Below are 17,110 nucleotides of genomic sequence, written 5' to 3'. Positions count from 1 at the left end.
TATATATAATTGTTGTTAGTTGGAACTGACTCGCTGGTACTAACAACAACTAGCTATTGCTGAAGACATTTTGGCATTTCTTAATGCGAATCCGGCAGTGTTCAGTTCTGCTGTGTGTAAGGTCGCTATGAGTCGGTACTGACTCGATGGCACCTATCAACAACAACAACCTATTTTCTAGGAGTCCTGGTGTGGCGCCGTGGGTTAATGAGCCAGACTGCAAAGCCATTTGAACTGCTAGGTCAGCGGTTCAAGCTCACCAGCTGCTCCTCGGAAACCCTGTAAAGGGTTGCTATGGGTCAGATCTGACTCAACGGCACTTCATAACAACAACAAACCTATTCTATGTAGTCCTGATGTGGTGCTTTGGGATAAAGCTCTGGACCTAAATGTCAACTTGAACTGTAAGATCGGCAGTTCAAACTCACAAGTCACTCCTTGGAAACCCTATACAGAGTCCCTATGAGTTGAAACTAACTCAACGGCACTTATCAACAATAACAACCTATTCTCTAGAACTACTTCCTTGACTGAAAAGCTCAAATTGTACCGTAGAGTAATGACTTCCGAAATGGAAGCTGAAGGAATCCAGCGCTCACCTCCTGGCTATTGACTTAGGCTCAGCCAATCAGTGCTCTAGGCCATAGGTTTATGGAAAGTTCAAAGGACAAAGTTAGTCCCAATGAACTCACACTGAGGGAACAATGCTGACAGAGCATGGTGTGGAACTGAGTGTTGTCCACATTAAATGGTGGTCACTGGGAGCCTGTGGTATGGGATTGAATGCTGTCCACAGTGCAACCTCAAGACATTTCCTGGTTCCCATTCCTAACCCCATTTGACTGGTGGGTTTAAGGGTGTCTTCTGATAATATGGATTTCCTTTTATCTGAATTGTGCCTGGTAGCAGTTCACCCTGTTGGTAGTTAGCATTTCCTGGCCTTGTATTCCAGGTCTTTGACTTACACACATATTTTGGAGAGACAGCCACTACAGTTATAACAGCTCTGGTAGCGTAGTGGTTACAAATCGGGCTGCGAACCACAAGGTCAGCAGTTCAAAACTAACAGCTGATCCGCGGGAAAAAGATGAGGCTTTCTGCTCCCATAAAGACTTACAGCCTTGGAGACCCTATACAGGGTCACTATGAGTCAGAACTGACTCCATGGCACATAACAACAACAACAACAACAACATAGCTGAAAGATGCTTCTGAAATATTCTACTTTAACTCCAGTGCCAATGTGAATAGTTGAATTATTTTAGTGAGTAAAAAGTAACACAAACTAAGAGACAAGTGGTGCCACAGCAGAGTTGTGGGATGACATTAATAATACCAGACAAGAAGAAAGCAAAAGGTCATTAAGCAGACAAGAAAGAAGTAAAAAAAAAAAAAAAACCCAAAATGGATGTCAGAGGAAGCTATGAAACTTGCTCTCCAGTATAGAGATGCTAAAGCAAAGGGAAGAAGTGAAGAGGTACAAGAGCTGGGCAGAAAATTTCAAAGGTCAGCTTGAGAAGACAAAGTAAATATTATAACAAAGTTTGCAAAGACCTGGAGTCAGAAAACCAAAAGGAAAGAACAGACTCAGCATTTCCCACATTGAGGGAAATGAAGAAAAAAATCCAAGCCTCAATTTGCAATCTTGAAGGAGTCTCTGGGCAAAATATTGAATGATGCCAAATGAAAGCATCAAAAGAAGATGGAAGGAATAGACAGAGTCCCTGTACCAAAAGAAAATGGTCGATGTTCAACCATTTCAAGAGGTAGCGTATGATCAAGAGCCAATGATACTGAAGGAGGAAGTCTAAGGTGCATTGAAGACATTGGTAGAGAACAAGTCACCAGGAACTGATGGAATACAAATTGAAATCTTTCAGCAAAGTGATACCACACTGGAGGCACTCACTCATCTATACCAAGAAATTTGGAAGACAACTACCTGGCCAACTAACTGGAAAAGATCCATATCTGTGTCCATTCCAAAGAGAGGTGACCCAATGGAATGCGGAAATCATCGGACAATATCACTGATATCCCATACGAGTAAAGATTTACTAAAGATAATACAAAAACATACATTGACAGAGAACTTCCAGAAGTTCAAGACAGATTCCAACATGGACATGGAATGAGGTATATCATTGCTGATGACAGATGGATCTTGGCTGGAAGAAGAGAATAGCAGGAAGATGTTTACCTGTGTTTTATTGACTACACAAAGTCTTTCAATTGTGTGGATCATGACAAGCTATGAACAATGTTGCAGAAAATGAGTATTCTAGAACTCTTAATTGTGCTTGTGAGGAACCTGTACATAGATCAAGAGGCAGTTATTTGAATAGAACAAGGGAACACCGAATGATTTAAAATTAGGAAAGGTGTGTGCCAGGGTTGTATTCTTTCACCATACTTATTCAATCTGTATGCTGAGCAAATAATCTGAGAAGCTGGATTATATGAAGAAAAATGTGGTATCAGGGTTGGAGGAAGACTCATTGACAACCTGCAATATGTAGATGATACAACCTTGCTTACTGAAAGTGAAGAGGATTTAAAATACTCCCTGATGAAGATCAAAGACCTCAGCCTTTGGTGTATGTTGCATCTCAATGTAAAGAAAACAAAAATCCTCACCACTGAACCAATAAATAACATCCATATAAATGGAGAAAAGATTGAAGTTCTCAAATACTTCATTTTGTTCAGATCAACTATCAACACCCATGGAAGCAGCAGTCAAGAAAGCAAACAATGGATTGCATTATGCATATCTGCTACACAAGAACTCTCACGTGTTCAAGAGCAAAGATGTCAATTTGAGGACTAAGCATGCCTGATCCAAGTTGTGGTATTTTCAATATGTATGTGCATGTGAAAGTTGGGCAGTGAATAAGGAAGTTTGTAGAAGAATTGATGCATTTGAGTTATGGTGTTGGAAGAGAATATTGAAAGTACCAGAATGTCCTTGGAAGCCAGGATGGCCAGACCTTGTATCTCATACTTCAGACATAATATCAGGAGAGAAGGATATCGTGTTTGGCAAAGTGAAGGGTTGGAGAAAATGAGGAAGACCCCCAATGAGATAGATCGGCACAGTGGCAGCAGCATTGGGCTCAAACATGGCAATGATTGTGCGGTTGGCGTGGAACCTGGCAGTTTTGTTCTGTTGTTCATAGGGTCACTATGAGTTGGTACCAACTCAGAGGCACCTAACAACAACAGTGAGTAAAAATTGGGAATGAGCATTTCAGAGGCCATTTACAGTCCATACCACACTGGGATTTGAAGTCCTGTAAAATGAATCCAAACCTGGAGTGCTTAGGCATCATTGATGTTGTTTCTGGGTGCCATCAAGTGAATTCTGACTCTATGTGACTGAGTAGAGTATCTCCATAGGGTTTCCCAAGTTGTAATCTTTACAGGAGAAGACTACTAGCCCTTTCTACTGCAGAGATGCTGGGTGGGTTCAAACCACCAACCTTTCAGTTCACAGCTGAGTACTTACTTACCCAGTGTGTCACCAGGTTCCTTGTTATGCCCCAGTCTATACATAAATTAAGTGGGGGCCAGGTTCCAGTAAAAAACACCCAAACACTTTCTATGCTCCCAAGATGAAGTCCTAGTTTTAGATATGGACCTCAACCTGTCACTCTTCCTTTCCAAATTCATTTGACACTGGTGTGGTCAGTTACCAGTGAGTTCATTCCAACCTGTGGTGCCCCCATATATGCAGAGTTGAACTGTGCTCCATGAGATTTTCAAGGCTGTGACTTTTGGAAGTCAGCCACCAAGCTTCTCTTACAAGGTGCCTCTGGTGAGTTCAACATTTCGGCTAGTAGTTGAGTGTGTAGCTAACTGTCTGCACCATCCAAGGATTCTACTGTCCCCTTACTCACTCTGCCCTAACTACATCCTTCTTATCTCTGTTCCTCAAGCAAACCAAGATGTTCCCCATTCTGTAACTCTTCCCCCTCAATTCCTGCATGTGTTCAGCTTTTCCAAGTCCTCCAGGTTCTGAACTCACAGAGAAACGTTCCTTGGCTAAAGTAATTTCCACCCACCCTTCCATTATCCCCTCTTATCATTCCCCTTCCAATAAACTCTAAGTTCTAAGGAAATAGGGAACATGACTCTCTTGGTGGCTCGTGAATTTCCAGCGCTGAACACACTCTCTTGCACATAGTAGATGCACAATTAATATTTGTTGGATCAATCATTCAATAAAAGAGCTACCATTAAAACATCCATACTTGTGTGGCAGTTATCTTGTTTGTCTCTGCTCTGCTTGTTGTTAAGGGCCTTTGAGTCAGTTCTGACTTACAGCAACCCTGTATTGGGTTTCCAAGCAGCAGCTGGTGGGTTTGGACTGCCAACCTTTCAGTTAGTATTCCAGTACTTATCCTACAGTGCCACACCAGGACACCTTTGTTGTCGTTAAGTGCCGTTGAGTCAATTCCAACTCATAGCAACCTTGTACAGGGTTTCCAATGAGCAGCTGGTGGGTTTGAACTGCTGGCCGTGTGGTTCGCAGTCCAGTGCTGATCCTACAGCACCACCTTGTGCATTTTACCCATAATCCCTGGTGGCTTACACTTGGTAGGTACTTAATGAGTATATATTTACTACCAAGCAAGAGGAGTCCTGGTGTGGTGCTGTGGGTTAATGCGCTGGACTGCAAGGTCAGTTTGAATCCAAGGTTGGTGGTTCAAGCTCACCATTCACTCCTTGGAAATCCTACACAGGGTCACTATGAGTCAGAACGGACTCGATGGTACTTAACAACAAAAACAACAACCAAACAAGAAGATATCTGTTGTATCAACCAATTACCAAGCACTTTCAATTGGCCATTGACTATCCCCATATCTGGTATAGACACTGAAGACAGAAACAAGTAAGTTCATTTTATGCCTTCAAGTATTCCAAACCTAGTTCATCTGCAACCTAAGACTCTATCATAGTTTCAAAGGAAAACTCTTGATTCTAAAAATAAAAGTCAGAGCTGAATCCACTGAGTTTTCTCCTTGACATTCACCCAGAGTCCTGGCTTGTTAATGGCTCATGATAAAACACTGTCACCATAGAAATCATGGTGGCTGTACAACAGCAAAACTACCTTCTGCCCAGTCAAAGGACCTGATAACTCATGATAACTCTGTAATGGTTTCGCGTGCAGGTCTGAAAAGAAAGGCTTTTTTTCCCGGAACATTTTACAGAGGCATTCTTCAAAAGTGATTCATTCTTGGTTCGAACTCTTTGGCATGTTTGGGGATCATTTATCAAATGTGTTTACAACAAAAGGTCTCTCTCCAAATGTAGGATGTCTGAAAACAGCCTTTAATGTGATAAAAATAATTCTAGCCACCGAAGGCAGTAGACAGAGACTCTGGGCACAATCTGCTGTAGACTGCAGGAGACAAAGTGACCACAAAGTAGGGATTCATGCCAGAGATCCAGGAATGAATTTGTTCATCAAAGATGTACTTAAGTCTACTTGTTCACCAATGCTGAAAATGCCACCATTACAACACATTTCTTGGAGTTTTCTGTTTGTTTCCTGTCAACATATTGTTGCTGTTGGGTGCCATTGAGTCAATACCAACTCATTGCAACCCTATGCAAAACACTGCCCAGTCCTATACCAACCTCACAATTGTTACCACATTTGAGCCCTTTACTGCTGCCACTTTGCCAGTCTATCTTGTTGGGCATCTTCCTCTGTTTCTCTGACCCTCCACCTTACCAAACATGATATCCTTCTACAAGGACTGGTCCCTCCTGACAATATGTCCAAAGTACGAGAGATGAAGTCTGGCCATATTGGCTTCCAAGGAACATTCTGGCTGTACTTCTACCAACACAGATTGATCTGTTATTTTGGCAGTCTACGGTGCTTTTAATATTCTCCTCCAACACCATAGCTCAAATGCATCAGTTCTTCTATGGTCTTCCCTATTTGATGTCCAACTTTCACATGCATATGAGGTTATTGAAAATACCATGACTTCAGTCAGGCATGCCTTAGTCCTCAAACTGAAATCTTTGCTCTTCAACACTTGAAAGAGGTGTTGTGCAGCAGATTTGCCCAATGCAATCCATCATTTAATTTCTTGACTGATGCTTCCATGAGCGTTGATGGTGGATCCAAGCAAAATGAACTATTTGACAACTTCAATCTTTTCTTCATTTATATGAATGTTATTGATCCAGTGGTGAGGATTTTTGTTTCCTTTACATTGTGGTGCAACCCCTACCAAAGGCTGTGATCTTTAATCTTTATCAGTTAAGTATTTTAAGTGCTCTTCACTTTCAGCAAGCAATTGTGTATCATCTGTACCATGTAAAATATAAAATATTTTGTGTGGTTAGGAATCAATCCTCTGTGAGATTCTCATTTCTCTTCACTTCTCATGAACAGAGGCACTGCTTACCTTTGTTACAGATTGTCCTTTTAAGGATTTTGTCTAGCAAGCAAACTTGGGAGACAGCCATAGCATCTTCATCTGGAACAATGGGAAAGTTGATGTACTGTTCAAATGATAAATAGAATGTCTCCCTCTGGGGTGAAAGTCACACATTTTACTGCCCATTATAAGAGATTTGGGTTCTCTCAACTTAGGGTTCCTCTCCTGTAACACAACCCACAATATGCTGCATGAGCAGGTATCATCTGGTCCTGTTCAGGTCTCCCTGTAGGAAGTGGCACTCAGGGAAGCAGTGTACTTGCTGGCTGCTGTCAGTCATAAACTGCCCTTTGTCTCTGACCTAAGAGTCTCATGTCTTCTACTAACATCCATGAAACTATGAAGTCTAACATGTTAGCTTACAATAATGGTACAATCACACAGTGCTTAACACCCGTTGTATCATATTGATCATCCTGTAGCTGCCAAAAGTTTTGCTTACAAAGCCTTCTCCTTTGGTTATTTGAAACCTCCTCAAACTTATAAACCAAATACATTTGCTATGCAAGTGAAACTTCACGACACATCTTTGCCCTTTTCCAGGCCAATTGTTCCTCATGTGCCTCCTATATATAAATTCATAGGGACACCATCCTAATGTATGTCAGCTCCCTGAAGCTGGAGGAAATCTAAGAGACAAGGAGAGAAAGAGTCCGAGATTAATCCAAACTTCTTGGCAGTTTTGACAAGCGTCACTCCTGCCGACCATTAGCCATTTGCTGCTGCCACTTTGTCTGGACAATATGAAAACTATTCAGTGGGGACTCTAGCTTTCCCCCACACACTCTGAAACTAAACTCCTTCTTGAAACCTTGTAAGCCAGTCACTTCATGCCTTTATCACCCTCTCATTTTAAATCACCATTGTCTAAGTTACCCGTCCCCATCTACCCTATAGACAAAGGGGATAGCATTGAAACAGGGCCTAGAGATGACATGATTTGATTTAAGTATGTAACTTTGGGAAGAGTAAGAACACAAAGCAACTTTAAAATCTTTTTCTCCCCATTTTGTTGCAGCTCTAGGCACCTTGTTGAATTGACAACAGACACCTAGAAACTGTCCAAACCCAAGATGCAAATCTAAAGTGAAGGAAAAGTCCCTTTGCTCAAGAAGCCACTAAAAAACGTGAATGCTGGATATGAACTTGCTCTCCTTCTCGGAAGCCATGAAATCTTGGGAAGCTCTCCACCTCTCAGAGCATTGGTTTTCTCACTGCCCGATCCTGTACCATCCTCACAATCGTTGCTATACTTGAATCTATTGCTGCTGCCATTGTCCCAATCCATCTCCTTGGGGTCTTCCTCTTTTACATCAACCTTCCGCATTACATAGCATGATGTTCTTTTCCAGGAACTGGACCCTCCTGATAACAGGTCTGAGGTATGAGAGATATAGTCTTGCAATCTTGACTTCCAAGGAGCATTCTGGTTGTACTTCTTCCAACACAGATTTGTTTGTTCTTCTGGCAGTCCACGGTACTCTCAATATTCTCTTCTAACACCATCATTCTAATGCGTCAATTCTTTGACAATCTCCTTACTTATTATCCAACTTTCGCATTTATATGAGGTCATTGAAAATACCCTGGCTTGGGTCAGGCATACCTTAGTCCTTAAACTGACTGCCTTGCTTTCACAATAGCTAATATTTATGAAGTCCTCCTTACTGGCCAAGAATTGTTCTAAGTTCTTTGAATGTGCTATTTTATTTAATCCAGATAAAACCTCAGGAGGAAGTTATGGTGTGGTAAGGTGTCATTGAATGCAACCCCAACTCGTAGTGACCCCGTGAACAATGGGACCAATTACTGCTTGGTCGTGCTCCGTCCTCATGGTGAGTTGCAGATTAGACTGCTTTGATCTCAATTCAGTAACTGGTGTTCGTAAATATATCACCCAAAGTGTCCTAGTCTGGACACTTTTGAAATCTGTGCATCATCATAACAGCCTGCAAGCCTCCATTGACTGTCAGGAGGTGCTTATGGATGAGGGGCACTGACCAGGAATCAAACCTGGATGCCCTGAATGGAAGGATAAGATTCTGCCACTGGGCTGCCACTGGTGATCAAGAAGGATAGGTGAAAAGACTTTCTCAAAGTCACAGGCTAACAACTCTTAAAGCCAGTATTTAAAAACACTAGGGTCTGAGTTCAAATTAATGAACCAAGAAGTCAATGAGCAAATGTGGTCAGTGCTATGTGCTGTTGAGTGGATTTCAATTCATAGCACCCTGTGTAAGCTTTTCTAGAGAAGTTGGTGGGCTTGAACTGCTGGGCTTGCAGTCCAGTGCTTATGCTAAAGTGCCACACCAGAGTTCAATGACTGAATGAAGGCAGTGGTTATGTGCTGTGGCGTCAGTTCTGACTCATAGTGACCCTGTATAGGGTTTCCGAGGTTGTACATCTTTATGGGAGCAGAAAGCTTCATCTTTCGCCCACAGAGTGACGGGTAGAGTCAACTGACCCAAGTAAAATAAGACATTGGTAAAATATGAAGAAAAGTCTGAAGGGCTCTCTATGCATGAACTACACATTGAGCTCCAAGGCATCCACTTCCTTTAGATAGATTGTTTGACATCACCACCTAAGCATTGTTAAAAACCCATTTGACCTATACTTCAAGGTACCCACTGAGAGAGAAGGAGTCTTCACATCAAGTATCAATGCTATCCCCTCTGTCTATAGGGTAGATAGGGAGGGGTAACTTAGACAATGGCGACCTAAAATGAGGAGGTGATAAAGGCACTAAGTGACTAGCTTACAAGGTTTCAAGAAGGAGTTTAGTTTCAGAGTGTGTGGGGAAAGCTAGAGTCCCCACTGAATAGTTTTCATATTGTCTAGACGGGTCTGGTGAAAGAAGATGGGATAGGATTCTTATGATTAAATAGTGAGTAATTGTTACCATGACTAATTGTGACTGTCACAAGTGTAAAGGTAGAAGTTTTATAACAAAGATGGGGGAATAATTAATCTTATAACCCAGAAACAGAGGACCCTAGGGCCATCAAAGGAGAAGAGTACAAGCAGAATGTGGGACCCTATCCAGAGAAGCAGCGACACCAAAGATGGAGGCAGAAATGGGGACATGGAGAGAGGGAGCAGCTGAGGACTCTAGATTCATGGAAAGAGAAACGCTGTGTGCTGGTGGCCAGGAGGCAGACTTTTAGAATGTGCACTTTGGTTGTTTAAATTATTATATATTCCTGAATGTTTTTGTGTCCATTCCCCACCTGACCAAAACAAAAGAGGGAATGGAAGCAAATACTGTTGAATGCTGGTGCATGGAGGAGATTGTAATCATTGTAATGAAACAATGGTGAAAAGCCAGTATTCTTCCATGGAAACCATCACTCAGTTCACAAAAAAAGAAAGAAAGAATTCCAAAACAACAACAACAACAACAACAAAACCATTGTTGTTAAATTGATTCCAACAGAACTGCTCTGTTGGTTTCTGAAGCTATGTAACCTTTAGGGAAGAAGATTGCCTCAACATTCTCCTTTTGGTGCTTAACCATTGTGCCACCAAGACTCCTTAAAGCATGGCTGCTGTTGTTAAGTGCGATGGAGTCAGTTCTCACTCATGGCAATCCTATATAGGGTTTCTGAGGAGCAGTTGGTGGGTTTGAACAGCTGATCTTGTGGTTTGTAATCCAGTGCTGATCCTAAACGCCGCACCAGAAGTCCACCCACTAAGGTGTTATTGCAGCTAAGTGCCTTCATGTCGGTTCTGACTCTCAGTGACCCTGTCTGTATAGGGTTTCTGGGAAGCTGCTGATGGGTTTGAACTGCTGACCTTGTGGTTCACAGTCCAGTGCTGATCCTACAGCACCACACCAGGAGCCTGTCTATTAATTGTTAAGCGCCACAGACTCGTTTCCAACTCATAACGACCCTGTGTAGTTTCTGAGAAGCGGCTGATGGGTTTGAACCACCAGCCTGTGGTTCGCAGTCCAGTGCTGATGTTAAAGTGCCTCAGAGTTTTTTAAAGTCATTTCTCAGACTATTACAGTTTCTTTATTAAGACGTAATAAAACGCTGAACTTAGATGTTAACACCTTGATAAAAAGTCCTCTTGTGCACATTTTCTTTACAGGTTCCCAGAGCCCCGTGCCCAACATCAACAGGGAAAAGTGCAAAGAAAGGCAAGTCTAGCCTGCCCAGTGTTCATCAGTAAAAGGTGGTCTATTAGGAAAAACAGAGCAGCCTGCCTCCAAGAGACAGCTCTCACAACTAGATTTGCAATTAAAGCTGAACTGTGCAATCTTTGCATTTAACGGGAAATCAATGGCATTGATCAGCCCAATAAAAGCAGCTGTATATGAGCACACTACAGCTCCAGCTGCTGCAAAACACTGTTTGGGAATAAAACAGATAAAAATCAGAGTGAGTGTCTTGTGGCTAAACATGATAACTGGTCTATCCAATGGGGAAGCTAAGTAATTCTCATTTTATCAAGGAAGTGGGGTGCAATTACTTCCAATGAAGTCTTTGCTCAAAATCTTGCTCTATAAACCCCTCAGCTGCCGGTAATTTGCTGGAGGGCTTTATTTTAACGGGGAGGACTTGAATGGATTTCTTACCCCCTTCGTGGGGTTGCACACGGCAGTCAATCAAATTAGTGTCAAACCTTAAAAGTCACCAAGGTAATCAGTTTAGGGGGATTTAGACCACATGGGCTCCACATCTGGTTTTCCAAGGCAATTCTAAATCTCCAGTCTGCTGGGTTTGAGAATTACACCTTTTATATTGGGAGGAATTTTCTAGTGACAGTGTGGGTAACAGAATGGGGGGACCATCTTTCAATTTTAGAAGCTTCATTCCGGGCCAGCACTGAATTTTCATTTTAATAGCTTTATCAGTCTCGGGGAGGTTATCGCTCAATAATTAAATAGGCATTCTCTCCCCCAACACCAGTCTACACTGGGATATTTAAGCATGGGGGTTGCTATAAACTGTGTCCTGCCTTGTCATATGATCACAACAATAATCTTTTTTTTTTTTTTTTTTTCAAATGTTCATGCCAAGTCGCAAATGTCCGATAAAGATTTGTTTAAAGACTGTGGCTTTTTAAGAGTCATTTTGATTTAGAAAATTTGACCAAGCCAGGCACCCAAAGTGGCTTAAAAGTATTTAAATGTGTATATATTTATTTATTCTCAAATCATGATATTCCTGGCCAACTTGTGTTTAAAAGGAAGTCTCAGAGAGTAAATGATTCTCAGTGGGAGAAGTTGAGATGGAATGTCAGGTTTATCTTATTTCCATGGGGCCGAGAACTTCTAATGTTGCTTATACCTTAATAAAATAACCCGATGATATTTTCATCCCATTATTAGAATTTCCATTAAATCCTATGCAGGCCAAAGAGCGGGTGCTCGAAAGAACTGAAAAAAAGACTGCAACTTATTTCCATATCTCTAAATGGAAGTGAAAGGGGATAAAACCCATAATGCTGCAAGGCCCAGGATCCCGGAGAATTTAGCTTGAGAGGGGAATGGCTAAACCGCAACAACAACAACAAAAAAAGAAGAAGCAGCTGACCTAAATAAGGAGAAACCAGACAATAAACCAGAGCTTTGGTGTTTGTTACTGTTGTTTCTAATATGTAAATTCTTTGAACAAATTGTTGTGAAGTATCCACTTATGCTAGGTATCGCCCTAAATGCTGAGGGCATAGCCATGAGTGAAATAGACAATCACCCCTGCCCTACGAAGCTTGCACGCTACAGGGAGAGTTATGATGCAAGTGTTGTTGGTGTTAACGGCCATTGAGTCGGTTCTGACTCACAGCAACCCTGTTTATGTTTTCTGAGGAGCAGCCAGTGAGTTTGAACCACCAACCTTGTGGTCCAGTGCTTATCCTACAGCACCACACCAGGAATCCAAACTGCAAGTAACAAGTATGTATGTTGTTGTTGATTTGGCCAAGTCAGCTCTGACTCATAGCGACCCTACCGGACAGAGCACAATAGTCCAAGGGGTTCCCCAGGCTGCCATCTTTGCAGGATCACTGCGTCTTTTCTTTTATTTAACAACAGAGCAGTTAACCACAGCACCCCCAGACTCCTTCTTGGCAGCATGGGTTGAGGTTGTTGCCAAGTCGGTTCCGACGCATAGCAAGCCTGTGGAGGGATTCCAAGGCTATAAATCTCAAAAGCCTCCTCTTTCTCCCACGGAGAAGCTGATAGATTCTAACTGCTGACTTTGCAGTTAGCAGCCCAACATGCAACCCACTGCGCTACCCTCACAGCATAGCATGTTGGTATTTAGATGCGTACGTAAGCCCGGGAGTTTTCTACAAACACAGAAAGCATCTTTCCTTGAATCAGGGTTTTGAAGTGATTCATTTCATTTCCACCCCAGATACATGAGAATCTACATTTCAACAAAGATACCCCAGGTAACTCTTTTGTACACATTGGAGTCTGAGGACACACCAATGAACAAGCATCTGTATGTGTAGAAGGGGAGCATCTGTACACATAAGAATTGCCTGGGGAATCTTCGGATTCTGGAGTGGAAACGGAAATCCTCAGTAAGGGTTCAAACTGGAATGAACCAGTTAGAAGCCATGGCTTGAATCACATAGAGATGCTTCCTCACTCACCCCTCAGCAGAAGTGCATGCAGGGCAGAGGGAGGGGGTTTTGGCCTGTCTCACACCCCTCTTTTGTAGAGAACACAGTCTATACAATCATATCTGTGGTAGAAGACGTCACAGATTGTCGATGGACAAAATATGACATGGGGAAGGAGACAAGTCATCCTGGTATCTGAGTGACGAGTGACAGAAGGAACTGAATGTGCAAAGGTGGTGAGGCAGGGACACCCCTCCCTCCCTGCCAGTTCATGGAGGACGAAAGAGGCAGAGGGGGCCTAGAGGACCCTTCCTTCCTTCATTGCTAATCTAAATTCTAAAGAAGTCAAAACCAAGCCAGTGCTTTCATTGTTGCAACGTGGTTAAGTGCTATAGAGTCAGTTTCAACTCATAGTGGTGACTTGTGATGGTAGTGTGCCGTGGTGTCACTACCTGTGTAGGGTTTCTGAGGCTGTAAATCTTTACAGGAGCAGAAAGCCTCATCTTTTTCCCATGGAACAGCTGGTAGTTTCGAACTGCTGACCTTGAGGTTAGCAGCCCGATTTGTAACCACTATGCTACCAGAGCTCCTTAGTGCTGGCTCTGGCTCATAGTGACTCTAAATAAGACGGTGGTGCTGTTAAGTGCTATCAAAGCTATTCTGGGTCATAGCCAGTCTGTGTGGGGTTTCTGAGGAGCAACTGGTGCGTTTGGACTACCAACCTTGTGATTAGAAGTCTGGTGCTTATCCTATAGCACCATACCAGGAGTCTGCTGTTGTCCTGGTGTGGAGATGTAGGATAAGCACTGGACTGCAAGGTCGGTTTGAACATCAAAGTTGGCCGTTCAAACTCACCAGACACTCAGAAGCCCTACACAAGGTCACTATGAGTCAGAAACAATTCAATGATACTTAACAACAACAGCTCTGGTGTGGAGTTCTGGTGTGGTGCTTTAAGATAAGCACTTGACTGCTAACAATAAAGTTGGTGGTTCAAACCCAATAGTCACTCTTTGGAAATCCTATATTGTTGTTGTTAAATGCCATGGAGTCAGTTCTGACTCAGCAACCCTATATAGGGTTTCTGAGGAGCAGCTGGTGAGCTTGAACCACTGACACTGAGGTTCAAACTGACCTTGCAGTCCAACCCATTAGCCCACAATGTCATACCAGGACTCCCACTATGAGTCAGAACTGATTCAACGGCACTTTACAACAGACCTGGTGAGACGCTGTAGGATAAACACTGGACTGATAAACACAAGATTCACAGCTTAAACCCAGCAGCCACTCTGTGTAATGATATCGAGCCACTGCAATGCTATACAGGGCCGCTGTGGGTCAGAATGGACTCAATGAGAGTGAGTGAGTGAGACACGGCAGAAACTTAATGCAAGCAGATCTTGAGTAAGAGAGAAAAAGAAAGCTTGTGTCATCCTGTTTCTCCATGGCAGACTGGCAAACCTAATGGACTCTGAATATTCTTGCAACAAATGCATACTGAACATGCCCTGTGAACAAAATCCCACACTAGGCAGAGTGTGAAAAATGACCCACAAGAATACTGCCCTCAAGTAGTTAATCTTACAGTCCAGAAATAGAGGACCCTAGGACCATCAAAGGAGAAGAGCACAAGTGGAATGTGGGACCTTATCCAGAGAAGCAGCAACACCAGAGACGGAGGCAGCGGTGAGGACATGGAGAGAGGGAGCAACTGAGGACTCTAGACTCATGTGAAGAGAGGGACTAAGAGATAGTGGCCAGGAGGCAGACTTGTAGAATGTGCCTTTTGGTGGTTTAAATTGTTATATATGCCTGAGTGTTTAGAAAAAAAAGAGCTAAAGTGAATAGAGAGAAATACTGTTAACTGATGGTACATGGAGGGGATTAAAATCATTGTAATAAAACAAGGTGCATGATTTGTTTAATGCAAAATTGCTGATCCTCCCTGTAAACTTTCACTCAATTCACAATAAAAACCTAAAAAAAAGAAGAAGAAGAAAAGGAAGAAAGAAAAAGTGAAAACCACCAGTAAAACTATATGGTCCAGTTCATTCTCACGGCTTATCTAACTCTTAAACCATATCATTTCCCTCCATGATACATGTCATCACTGTGTTCTGAAATTATCCTTAATAAAACAAGCATAGTGGTTACGTATCGGGCTGCAAACCTCAGGGACAGCAGTTCAAAACTACCAGCTGTTCCTCAGGAGAAAGATGAGGCTTTCTGCTCCCGTAAAGATTTACCTCCTCGGAAACCTTGTGCAAGGTCACTATGAGTCAGAACTGACTCCACAGCACATAACATCAACAAATGCTATAAAAATAAAAATAAAAAATAAAGAATTCTGCCCTCATGTTGTTCATAGTCTATAGGTGGGGTAGGGGGCTGGAGGGGTAAGGGAGATCTGGGAGAAATAAATAAAATTAATTTACAAATGCCGCTACTGTTGTTAGTCATCTTCAAGTTGATTCCAACTCATGGCAGGCCCATATGTACAGAGAACAAGTCTGTGATCTTACATGAGCAGGTGAGCAAGACTGTCTTCAGTGGTACCTCTGGGTGGGTTCCAACTTCATTCTCAACAAACCACAATTGCTTGCTTGTGAGATGTATGTGCCTGCTAGGAATTGTACACCTTCTCAACCTTGGAGTCAGATTTGTCTCCACCATCCTCCTTCTCTGGGTCCCCTTTCTTTTATCACAGCAACTGTAGAAGACCCAACTCTGCCAAGATATGATGTCACAGAAAGGAACGTACCATGACTTGTTGTTGAAACTGTGATCTACCACAGCTAGCATATCACACAGCATCATAAAATATCCCGCAACTCTACCGAGAACAAGCTCACTGCACGGTCTCCAGAGTACAAGGCTGCACTATTTGGAAACCACCAAAGAGTGTCATTGCAGAACCTCTGAGAAATCATAAAGTTCAGTAACTTTGGGAAATATCTTCCTCAGATCTTTCTAAGGGAAAGAACTTTAACCCTGTCTTCCTGCATCTCTGCTACCATGTTAAATGCAAATCCATCATCCTAAGTGGCCCCCTCAGTTCCAGAAAAGATTGTCAGAGAAGGACTCTAAACAAGTTGGATACCCCATATGCTCCTGGGCATGGGCTGGCCTAGCCATTTGTCTGGGCCAATTTCCACACCCCCAGCTGCCTTGCTGGTGAGGAAACATAGTAGAGTCAGTACCCAAAGAACTCAGACCTCCATTTCAGACTTGGTTGAATCTTTCTAGGTTCACCTTTATTAAGCTTAAAAAAAAAAAAAGTATTCCACCATGTTGTTTTTGTTAAGTGCCGTTGAGTCTGTTCCAACTCATAGTGACCCTGTATAGAGGTTGCAAGGAGAGGCTGGTGAGCTTGAACCGCCGACTTTGCAATTCAATCCTACCTTTTGGTCCAGAGCATTATCCCACAGCACCACACCAGGAGATAAATTGATTAGACTTGTGATAAGTCCGATTGCAGTGATGGGCAGCTGTCTTAATTATCCAGGACTGCTATAACAGAAATGTCACAAATAGGTGGCTTTCACAAACAGAAATTGATTTTCTCACTGTTGTTTAGGAGGTTAGAAGTCCAAAGGCAGAGCGCCAGCTGCAGTCAAGGTTTCCTGTCTCAGTCATCTCTGGAGGAAAGGCTTGGTCTCTGTTTAGTGTCTAGGGTCCTGGAGTTCCTTGAAAATCTGTATGTCTTTTGTCATCAATCTTCCCTGGATCGAGGAAGTTCTCAACACAGGGACCCTGGGTCCAGAGGACACATGCCACTCCTGGGTCTTCCTTCTTGATAGTGGCCAGACCCCTCTAATCTCTGCTCACTTGTTTAATCTCTTTCAGATCTCAAAAGAAATAAAAGACACAGCCTAAGTCTGACTTGAAACATTTACTTATGAAGATTAAAGAGCACAGCCTTCGATATGGATTACATCTCAATGTCAAGAAAACAAAAATCCACACCACTGGACCAATAAACAACATTCTTATCAATGGAGAAAAGATTGAAGTTGTGAAGGACTTCATTCTTCTTGGATCAACTATCAACACTCACGGAA

The sequence above is a fragment of the Chrysochloris asiatica genome, unplaced genomic scaffold (genome assembly GCF_000296735.1).
Source record: "Chrysochloris asiatica unplaced genomic scaffold, ChrAsi1.0 scaffold00023, whole genome shotgun sequence".
Lineage (NCBI taxonomy): Eukaryota > Metazoa > Chordata > Mammalia > Afrosoricida > Chrysochloridae > Chrysochloris > Chrysochloris asiatica.
The sequence above is the reverse complement of the archived record's forward strand: the minus strand, read 5'-3'. Positions refer to the sequence as shown.